Genomic DNA, 11,459 nt, shown 5'->3' with positions numbered 1-11,459 from the left:
ACATGGGATGGATCAACTTCATTTAAAAAGCATTGGCTGTGAGTCTATAAAAGCCGAGGAGGGCTGTCCTAGGCAGGCATTTTGGAGGCTACCCATTCCTGGGATCACCTTAAGTCGGAGATGACTTGATGGCGTGTTAACAGGAGCTTAGCGCGAAAGACGCCTGCCAGATCTGAACCTGCAAATGTGCGGCAGGATAGAAACACTGCACGAGGAGACATGGGGTGGGCTTCTGCTTTTTTTAAGGTTTTTGGTGCTTCCAGATAAGGATTTTAATGTGCAGTCCTGCTACCCACTCATGGAATTGGGAATTTCATAGGGAGCTCCAAACAATCTCGCCTTTGCTTTGTAGCCCTCCTGTGTGTTCCCCTGCTGCTGCTTATCAGGAAAAGTCTGTAGAAGGAAGCAAAGACTGAGCAGTTTCACATCGTCTTCGGATGGTTAGCTATAGGGGCCCTCTGCCTACTCTGTCATCACCACACCCACACCCACACAAAAATTGCACATGTGGCGAGCACCGCCCTGAACACACACACCCTTCAGTGTCAGCCCTAAGATTGTCCGGGGGAGCAGGGAATTCAAGCAGGCCAGCTTCGTTACTAGCATCCAAGACTAGGAAGATGCAGGATGCACCAATCAAGAATGCACTTGCACCTGATGGTGGCACTTATGGGGCAAAGCCCTTTGTCAGCCCCAAACACAGCAACGTTTAAAGCCAGTACACTCCAGAAACGGCACATGCCGAACTCACCCCGTTCAAACTGGAGGTCAGCTACTGACTCAAACAGAGAGAAAGAGAGCTGTAAGTCCAGCTCTTGGCCTTTGGTTTGTGCTAACGCAACCAGGTGCATTTTAAAAAATTGTCCTTTACCTAACCGTGTCATTGAACTTAAAAGAATAAGGAAAAGCTTTATAGACTGATAATGCCTGCTTTTAATTATTCATACTTTCTCTGTGCTTCATAGCTAATGATGATTTATATTTAATGTCAGATTTTACCACAATAAAGGAGAGATTGGATTGCTTTTAAGGGCTGTGATCCATTGCCTGTGTTGCGTGTTCATGTTCATGATAGGTACGTAATGCCCTCTGCTGTTTTAGATGGATATTGCTTAAAAAGCAAAAGGCTGGCAAAAGCCCTTCACGATCAGCTTTGCGCTTAAACTTTACAAACAGCCTGACCAACATAATTCTTGGGGCTGATCTGTTTTCCTTGTCACACACCTTTTGCAGACCCCCGATGATGCTTTTGTGACGGGAACGGTGGGGTGCCTTCTTCCCCATCCGTTGTGTCCAAGCCAGGATTCCAGCATCTATGTTTGGTATATCAGGTGGGAGAAACATAGAAACAGAGCGAGTCAGAAGGGGTCTCCCGGGCCATCTAGTCTGACCTCCGGCACCAGCCGGCTCCGCTCACGACATGACCACCATGTGCATGTCAAACAGCCAGTAAGGGAACACCCTCCCACATTCATACCTTTGCAGGCTCCATGGAAAGACAGGTAACATTCCATTGGCTTACACAGCTTGCCAGCATCCCGCCCTACCTCTCTGGCTCTCTTAGGGTACCATCCTTTGTGTGGCTAGAGAGAAAACAGTTGCTATTGCATCACATTTATAACTCCTCCTCTTCCTCTTACATGAAAGCAAGATGCCTTGAAAGGCTCTCCTCTCCATTTTATCTTCACAACAACAACCCTGTGAGGTAGGTTAAGCTGAGAGGTAATGACTGGTCCAGTGAGCTCCATGGCTGAGTGAGGACCAGGACCTGGATCTCCTGAGTTCCAGTTCAGCATGCTTAACCACTGCACCGCACTAGCTCTGCTCTTCAACTTGCTTGTGCATTTTATCAGAAGTCCTGTCTCAGAAGGGTATGGGTAAGATTGAATTTTTTATGATGTATTCCCTGATTTGTCAGGAATGTCTTTTCAGCCAAGCAAAAGAGTTTTAAGACAGAATCCTACAAATGTCTAAACAGGAAAAAAGCCATGCTGGTTGGGGAATACTGGGAGTTCAAAGAGTTTTTTCCAGTATAGACATGTACAGGTTGTGCATAGTCTTTTCATCCCTCCCCATCAGACTGAAATTTGCATTGTCTGCCTTCACCTGGACAACTAGCTTAAAACATCGATAGACTGTGGAGGGGGCAGATCTAATTTTGCAACATTCAGGAGACTTAAGATCACATATACCTCTGAGTTCCAATGGAAACCCATCAACACCCCAGACACTGGCTGAGTTTTGCCTTGAGCCAAGTGGGGTACAAGTGACCCTCCAGCTGAGGTTGGACAGCAACTCCCATCGTTCCTGACCATTGGCCTTGCTGGCTGGAACCCATGGGGCTTCTCATATCCAACTGGTTCCTGTCCCAGCCTTAAAGCGATAATCCCATGGATAGAAATAGGAGTGATCCTTATTATACCAAGACACAGGTAGAAACAGTTCTAAAGTTAGGTCAGCTAGACCCATAGGGCAGTTTAAGCAGCCATTGAATTCGCCCTGAAAACTAGGTGGTAATCAGTGAAACTAATACCGTATCAAAGTGGTACGATCTGTAGGTTTTACCCCATCAAATAGGCCTGCAGGTGCATTTTAACCTGGTTCTGAAATTTTTTCAAGCACACAGAGAGCCTTGGATGACTCCAGACAAACTAACTGGGAAAAGTAAACGGGTGAAAAGAAGCATGACTGGGGAAGCACGTGGGATCTATAGGGCCTTACTGGGAAAGCTGGAGGAAGAGTGCTGACAGGAGTGCCTCCCCTTGACTAGCCTTTGGAGTCGGTTCTGCTTAAAGGACAGAACTGTGATCCATGCAGGAAGTTCGGAAAACCTAAGAGCTGAAGAAGAGCCCCCTGGGAGCTGGCCAGCATTCCAGCATTCTGTTCCTGCAGTGGCTGGCCAGCCGCCTCTGGGAAACCCACAACCAGAAACCAGTGGCCGGGATTTTAGCCAGCCCGACTTCCGCCTCCCACCTTCACGGATTGCTGCCACTTGTTGGGCGAGTAGAAATCAGCCACAGTGCCCATGTGACATGCAGGTGTCCGACACATGGATCCCGTCCACCCAGCGCCGCATGTGGCGAGTTCAAGTGTAATTCTGCATTCATTCAGCCTACTTATCTTTTGTCTTCTCATAATGCAGGATTTACATGCTGAAGCCTGTCAGTATCACGCTGTATGCAGTGCAACAATAAGCTGGAACAGAAAGATTACAGTCTTTATATAGGGCTGAATAAAAACATGGAATCACGCAAGTGCCGATGTCAGTGACGGGCATTCACCGTGCCAGCTCTCTCAGTCAGCAGACAGCACGTGTTCGGCAGTCGCTGCACCAGCAAGTAATGGGTTAGAGTCGGGTAACCCAGACTGTAGAGCCGCACAGAAACTGAAATATAGAGTCTGAATTTCAGGTGAGGCTAGGGAAGGTTCGAGGTTCCCCCCTTGACCCAAATGAAGAACAGAGTTGGTTTATTTAGCTCCTGCCTGCCCACTCCAAGGATCCCAACAGACTTTTCTTCTCGGGAGCTTGCCCACCCTCATCACCAGTAGAAATATCCATTCTTTGGTGCTGGAGGAGAGCTTTGCCATGAATTTCCTGGACTGACAAGAAAGACAAACCGGAACTTGACCTGGAAGCAAAAATGACGAAACTGAGGCTGATGTATTTTAGGCACATCGTGAAAAAGTAGGAGTCAATGGAGAGGACAGTTAGGCTATGGGAAGTCAGAAGTAGGAGAGGAGGAGGAGGAGGAAGGCCATGAGATGGATCAGTTCCTCAAAAGAAGGCACAGTCTTGTGTTTGCAAGTGTCAAGGCAGGGCTGTCAAGGACAGGATTTTTTTGGGGGGGGGGTTCATTCATCAGTCAGGGATGACTTTTCAGTACATAACATCATTTAGCTATATGTAGGCTACCATATAGGAATTCTTTGGCAGCTTGCAACATTAAAAAAAGAACTTAAAGTAATCAGACATACAATCAAAATTCAGCAAATGAAATAACACAGAGAGGGGACAAACTTGGTTTCTGCCGTACCCAAAGGCAGGACACAGAGCAACACATTCAAATTATGGCAAAGGGGATTTTGATTAATCATTAAATGATTGTGTTCCTGTTCAGCAGAGGGCCAGACTGCCTTGGAAGGTGGGCTCTCCTCCATTACAGCTTTTAAGCAGTGTCTGGATGACCACCCCTCAGAGGTGTTGCAGTAATGGATCTCCTGCATCAACAGAGGGTTAGGGATGGTCCCTGAAGTCCCCCAATACTATGGTTCAAGAATAATCAATAATACAACAATATAAGCCAGAAAATACTCCAGAGAATAATTTTAGCACGGCACATAAAAGGACAGCAAGATTGGAGCCAACAAAATATTAAAGCCAGCATGGTGCAGTGGTGAAGAGCGTGGGACTGGGACTCAGACAACCTGGGTTCTAGTCCCTGCTTGGCCACGGAGCCGACTGGGTGACTTTGGCCAGTCACAGGATCTCAGCCCAACCTACCTCACAGGGTTGTTGTTGTGGGGAGAAGACTGAGAGGAGGCAGCAGTAAATGATGTAAGCCACTTTGTTCTTTAATAAGAAAAAGGCAAATAAATCTAGGAATGAATAATATAAATAAATAAATTCCTGGGAAGGGTATTTCCTAAATGGGATACCACCACAGAAGAGGCCTTTTCGCCAGTTGTCATCCTCTTACCTGTGAAAGGCAGAGGGGCCCAAAGAAAGGCCTCTGAAGATAACTTTAGAAGTGTGTGTGAGAAGATAGCAAGTCAGATCCCATTTCCAGGCCATATCAAGATTCAGAGCTCCAAACCAGTACTTTGATTGTGCTCAGAAACAAATTAAAATGTACTCAGTCCAACAGCTGCTGGTTAGCATCCTTGCCATCAAAATTTGAACCAATGGAAGTATTTAAATGGTTTAGAGGCTTAAAAGTGTTTCAGTAATGTACACCTTATTAGTATAAACTAGAATTTATGCCACTGGTTAGGAACAATAGCTCCAAGTTCCACCATCCTTAACAAGCAGAAGCTGGGGCGTGTGGGGGGGGGGGGGAGTGTCCTTTAGCAATCGAAGTCAAATTACAAGGCAAGGGAGCACAAATTTGCACAAACATAAAGGTGGACAAGAGATGCAAAAAAGCATTTTGCAGAACATATCACTAACAGCTTCAGGGATAATATTTTTAAAATATATATCATCAGGAAGCCAGCTAAGGAGGCAGTTGGATCATTCGATGAGGACCAAGTTAAAGGAGTAATAAAGCAGGATTAGATTTTGGAGAAAGTGAATGAATTTTCATTTGTCTTCACTGCAGAAGAGATAGCTGTGTCAGAACTGGTATTTTCAGAAGGGAATCTGAGGAACTGAAGCAAATAGTGGTGAGAAAAGATTAAGTTACCAATCTTACTGATAAATTGAAAGTTAACACATCTTCCAGGCCCAGTTGGTATCCACCCTAAAATTCTTAAAAAATTCAATTCTGAATGGGCTGACCTTCTAACAAAAATGTGTAACTTATCCAGAAGATTAAAGAATAGGCAATGTAACACCCATTTTTTAAAAGTGCTGGTTGCCACAAGAATTAAAGGCTGGAGCACTTTTCTTGTGAGGAAAGATCACAACATCTGGAATTGTTTAGCTTTAAAAGACACATAAAAGGAATCATGATCAAGTGTACAAAATTATGCATAGTTTTAAGAAAGTGGATAAAGGGACATTTTTCCCCACCCCATAACTTTATAATGAGGGCTCATCACATTAAGCTGTTTGGTGGGAGATTTAGGACAGGTAAAAGGAAGTATTTCATCACCCAAGTGCACAAAACTATGGAATTCACTTCTATAAGATGTAGCAATGGCCAATTTGGGGGCTTTAAAAAGGATTTGGAGGATAATTCCCCCAGATTCGTGAATGATAACAGTATCAGTGGGTATCGCCCATTTGTCTCTGCCACCTCCAGCATCCAAGAGTGTGCCTGTGCACACCAGCTGCTGGGAACATGGGTGAGAGGGGCCCGTTTGTGGGTTTCCCACGACATTTGTTGGCCACTGTGTGAACAGAATGCTAGACTAGCTGGAGCGTGGTCTGTCCCAGCACAGCTCTTCTTGTGCTCTCATGACAGATGCTCTCATGACAGATGACATATACCACCTGGTCATCCATGCTGAAGGCCAGATCTTGTAGCACCCCGAACTGTCTTTCAAGATTGGAAGGATTCTTTTTAGATTATCCGATTCCCCTGAAGAAGAAAATGCTGGTTTTGAAATTCAGTGGGCAAAATAAACCATTTTTTCTTGAGGCACCTGAGATTTTGTTTGTCTGTTTGTTTAACCACCCATGGTAAAGGCCAGACCACTGCCTACCTACCTAATCCTTGAAAGGAAATGTAAGCCCATTGCCATTATAAGGTGAGCCGTTCCGAGGCTATGTAGCAAGGGGACGGCATATAAAAACTTTAAATAAATAAAGCGAAATCTTTTGAGGCACTGGAGAGATGATTCTCAGAATGGAGTTTAGCCTCACCGCCATGTTCCTGCACTCTCTCTTCTGGGGCCCCGGATCTATGCCATCCGTTCCACAAGTGAGCATCCACCTGTTGTGAAAAGGGCAGACTCCATGTTGGGGTTCCTGAGGAAAGGGATTGGGGTTTTTTTAAAAAATGCCCATGCCATAAAATCTTTCTATAAATCTGTCATGTAACCATACTGTGTAAAATGCTGGTCCGAGCATTGCGAAAAGGCTTATTATAGGGCTGGAATGGTCCAACCCAAATGATCAAGGGCTGGAACTCTCCTGTGAGAAAAGGTCATAACTTCTGGGGCATTTTAGCTTTAAAAAAGGCAAGTAGAATAGATTCTTATAAAATTATGCAGGACATGGATAAAATACATGCTAGAATCTGTGGTCATCCAAAGAAGCTGAAGGGTGGGAGACTCAGGGCAGAGGAAAGAAAGCGCCGCAGAGAATATTAGGAGGCGCAGTGCTGGACCAAGCCAAAGGCCCATCAGCTCCAGCGTTCTGTTCCCACATCGACCCACCAGTTTCCTATGGGAAATCCACAGCAGGGCACGAGTGGTACAGCACCCTCCTACACGTGTTCCCCAGCACACGGTATTCAGAGTCACGGGAGGTTTCTCTGCACGAGTCCATGATTGCTCACTTTGGTTCCTTAACTCACAGTAGTTTGCAGGAATTTTGCATGCCATCATTCTCTAAGGCAGGGGTCCTCAAAACTTTTTGAATAGGGGGCCAGTTGAGGGGTGCCAGGGATGGGCGTAGGCCGCCAAGGCGTTGCGGGTGGGGGGGTGAGGGCCGGGGAGGAGGGCACGTGCGTGTGCGCACGCAGAAAGGCAGGGGCGTGGCGTGCGCAGAGATCATTTCTCCCAACGAGTCCAAAATGATCTCCTTGCAAGCAAGCCAGCGCCTTGGGGGCGGCTTGCTCACAAGATCGTTTTGGACTCGCTTGGAGAAAAGGATCTCCCAGCAAGGCGCCGGCTTGCTCGCAAGGAGATCCTTTTCTCCAAATGAGTCCAAACCGATCTCCTTGTGAGCAAGCTGGCACCTCGTGGAGGTCATTTTGGACTCACTCGCGCGCACGTGGCAAGCTATGGCAGGCGGGATAAATGGGCATGGCAGACCAGATCCAGCCCGCAGGCCGTGGTTTAAGGGCCCATGCTCTAAGGCTTTCCAAGCATTTCCACCCGTTTGTATGAGTGAGGAAAGTGTTATCTGGGTATCAGACTAAACATGCTAAGACAAACACATGCATGTCCATTACTGCCCTATACCACAGTGCCACCTTGTGGCTGTACAATGGAACATGCAGGAAGGCAGCTGAAGAAAACCTCCATTAACAAAGCACATGTAAAGGAGCTGATTTCAAAGAATTCAAAAGCAAAAGCCTTGATAAAGTGGCAACTTAAAAGCCCCATGTACAAGCCCCTTGTTTTCAACACTGGAGTAATATAGACACAAAATGACTAGTAGCAATGAGTAGCCATATCAACACCAATTCACCTAATCCCCTTTTAAAGACTTCCAAGCTGGTGGTCATCACCACATACTGTGGGAGCAAAGTTCATCATGCCCAAGGTTCTCCCCTTTTCCTAGCTGGTACAAAGATCCTAATAATGCATATCTGCAAATAAGTACACAGCATAAGAGATATAATATGCACAGTAATAAGGCCTCTTCCTTCAGGTTTGTGTTGCTGGTGGCCGCTTTAATATGCATTATGATTTTCATTGAGATGCTCCGCAGGGAAAAAAAACACGCACAAAATATTTTTTTAATATGCAACTTTAATTTTTAATAAACAAATCTGTAAAAGACTAAGATTTAGTTTTAGAATTTACACAGAAGTCTTCTTATATTAAGCATATTTTTCTTTTTAAAAAACCTCGAGTCAATACAATACTACCGATCTGAGTAGTTGTTATGTGCTTAGATGTACTCCTATAAAAACTATACATGGAAACTGGTATTGTAAGGTTACAATACACTGCTCCAATTCTAGCATTCCAGAAATCATCAGAGTAACACTTGAAAGCCAATATATCCAAGTTTGGTCATTTTTTGATTGTACTGAACAATAGTTTGGGTCCCAAATTAGCCACTGTTAGAATACACTGGCTGAAATCAAAGGAACAAGCAAGGCATGACTAACTTAAATCCCACTGATTTCAAAAGGTCTACTCTTAGTCTAACTATATCTAGATCCAAACAACAGCATTGCACATTTAGACAGAAAAAATGCTGCAACTCCCATTTGGGCCTCTCTGTCAAGGCATTTATTCTGCACTTGTGATCTCTCATCATGGAAGTTTGAGGTTCCTTTTCATGTCCTCCACTTCCAGAAACTCTCCCATGTTTTCCACCCATTTTCACAGGTTTTTAGCACAAAAGTCAGTTATATTTCAGACTTGGAACAAAAGGAATTAAATTCCCTGTCATGATTCTAATATATACTGCAACTATGCCACAGCACCAACTTGTGTGGTTGCTAAGTGAACACATATTATTTGTCATTATTTTTTTAAAATATAAACCATGCTGATAGTCCTCTATAGGACTCTCTGGATATAGAAAGGCAGACAAAAACAAACCCCAGAAAAAAAAAAACCCTTGTAACAGACACATTCCCTTCTGCAAAAGAAAAATAGAAGAAGCCTCAGCGAAGTGGAAGGGTAAACATCTCATGTGCAGAAGCCCTTAGTGCACATTGGTGTGTAGGTGACATTGCAACAATACACCAGTGACCCTTCCGCCACGGTTGCATGCCTTTGCCCATTCCTGACTGACTAACAGGCTCAGGTGTGCAGAGCACAGCTTGCCCCCTCAAAGTCTACCCTTTCCTTTGTCTGTCTTCACCATCACACAAGGAAATACCAGCAAGAAAAGTAAATTTCCTGCCTGTTCTTGCTAATAGTTCTTTCTTGGAGGAAAAAGACATGTGGATTTAAAATTCTGACATTTACCATTTCCATGTATACTTCGTCAGGTAATAATTCCAGATAGATGCTTCTGAAGGGAGAAATCACACTAATCTTTGCACGATAAGAAATAAATAGGTGTGTGTAGGCAGCTAAGCATCCTGAATAGCCTGAATAGCCTCACCATAGTATTATTATTATTATTTCTATACCACCCATAGCCAAAGCTCTCTGGGTGGTTCACAACGCTGAAGTCCCCCATCCAGATTCCAACCAGGCCTGACCCTGCTTAGCTTCCAAGATGAGGCGTGATCAGGCCCTTCAGGCTACATGGAAGCTACTTTTGCACAGTCGTTCTCAATTTCTCCCCCAACTCCAGCCATTTCACACTTTCGATGGGATACAAACATCTTTCTAGCTTAACTTGGCAAAGTTCATATTTAAGGTGTCTCCATCTCTCATTTGAGCAATTCAGACCCTTTCATATTTGAAGTTGCCAGCAATTTAGAATAAACCCAGGCCAAATATTTTGAGAACTCCAAAATAAATACTGCTACTAAGTTATGCCCATACATTTTAGAGCATCATGTAAGACAACATCTTGCTAGGAACTGACCATTGTTGCTGTTAAAGACCCAATTCTCTTCTGATAACAATCTAAAGGAAGAGTTAAGATTCCTGGAATGCTGCAATGGTATCAAGATCATTCCCTTTCTCTGCCACCTCCAAAATACACTTCCAAAGCTTCATGTTTGAACTGTGTGCACATGTGCATGTTAAGGCACCTGTCTTTTAACGTACCTTAAAAGTAGAATGTGTCATGCCTTCCACAACCGCAAACAAAAGAATCTTATTAAAATAAGCTAGTCTGCAGAGAGGAGTTTCCCACCAGGTGAGTCTGCAAATAGCTGAAATGTAGAAGGCAAAATTTTGAGACCAGTATAACCTAAAGCAAGTAGCAGCATTTTACTCTGTTCCTGCCCAGTATCTCCAACCCTCTCCCTGCCAAAATTAATAATGGAAACCGTATATAAGCAAGGCTGTTTTCACTGAAAGGCTCTTTTGACATTTCAAGAAAATTTACTAATGAAATGAGATTAGGGAAGCTGCAGTATCTTTTGAATTAACTGTTGGGACAAAGCTACATAAAGAACTTCAAACATAACTTAATATCTACTTGTACTGTTTGCAGAACTAGAATTGTGTGTTTTTCTGAATTAATAACTTTTTCTAAGTCATTTTCCTTTGGGGCAAATTAACTTAAATGTTACGGTTTATGTCTAATATCGGTAGTCAGGACAAAAATATTGAAGTGAAGTAAAATATGCTATTGCAGCTTTATTCCAAAGACTTACATGCAATTAAGATAACAATGATCTATAGCAGCTGCAAAAAAGCAAATGCCATCAATGTGAAGGGGAAAAACATAGACATTCATGTGGCCTCCAGAGTATGAAACGGAGGCCTCAAAAAGGAAAGGATTAAGAAGATGCCTCCTGCAAGAAGACAAACTGATTTGACCAATAAGCTCAAAAATCAACATCCAAAAGGTCAAGGTAATCATGGTTGTCCAAGCCCTTACAGTTACATTTTTTCCCTTCAGAGTCAAGAATGTTCTGCCACACACCCCTTAAACAAACTCCAGCTCAGCTGCCAGTACAAGGGAACATCCTGCTTTCCACGTTCATCTGGCTATCCTGGATTTACAGTTTCTCTGACTACCAGTTCAAGACATGTTTTTATGCCAAATCTGACATCTGTTCTTGTTGTATATCCAAAGCACTTTGTAATAGTTGGCAATCTATTAATAAAAACTCTGTTCCATCCAAGACACTGACATGAAAACTTTGCATCCCCTTTTCAGGGCAAGAATTTCTGCTACCACAAATTACTTTTTCTTTTTGCACAAAAGCTCAGGTAAACCTCCCTTCCAATGGGGAGGCCAAAGGTGAACTAAGAGACCAAATGTGAAGAATACTGAGATTTTTGCGCTGGAAAAAAATCTGAAAGATGCTGAATGGGTA

Source organism: Varanus komodoensis, unplaced genomic scaffold (genome assembly GCF_004798865.1).
Source record: "Varanus komodoensis strain SLA01 unplaced genomic scaffold, ASM479886v1 scaffold2, whole genome shotgun sequence".
In the NCBI taxonomy this organism is placed as follows: domain Eukaryota; kingdom Metazoa; phylum Chordata; class Lepidosauria; order Squamata; family Varanidae; genus Varanus; species Varanus komodoensis.
Note: the sequence above shows the minus strand (reverse complement) of the source record.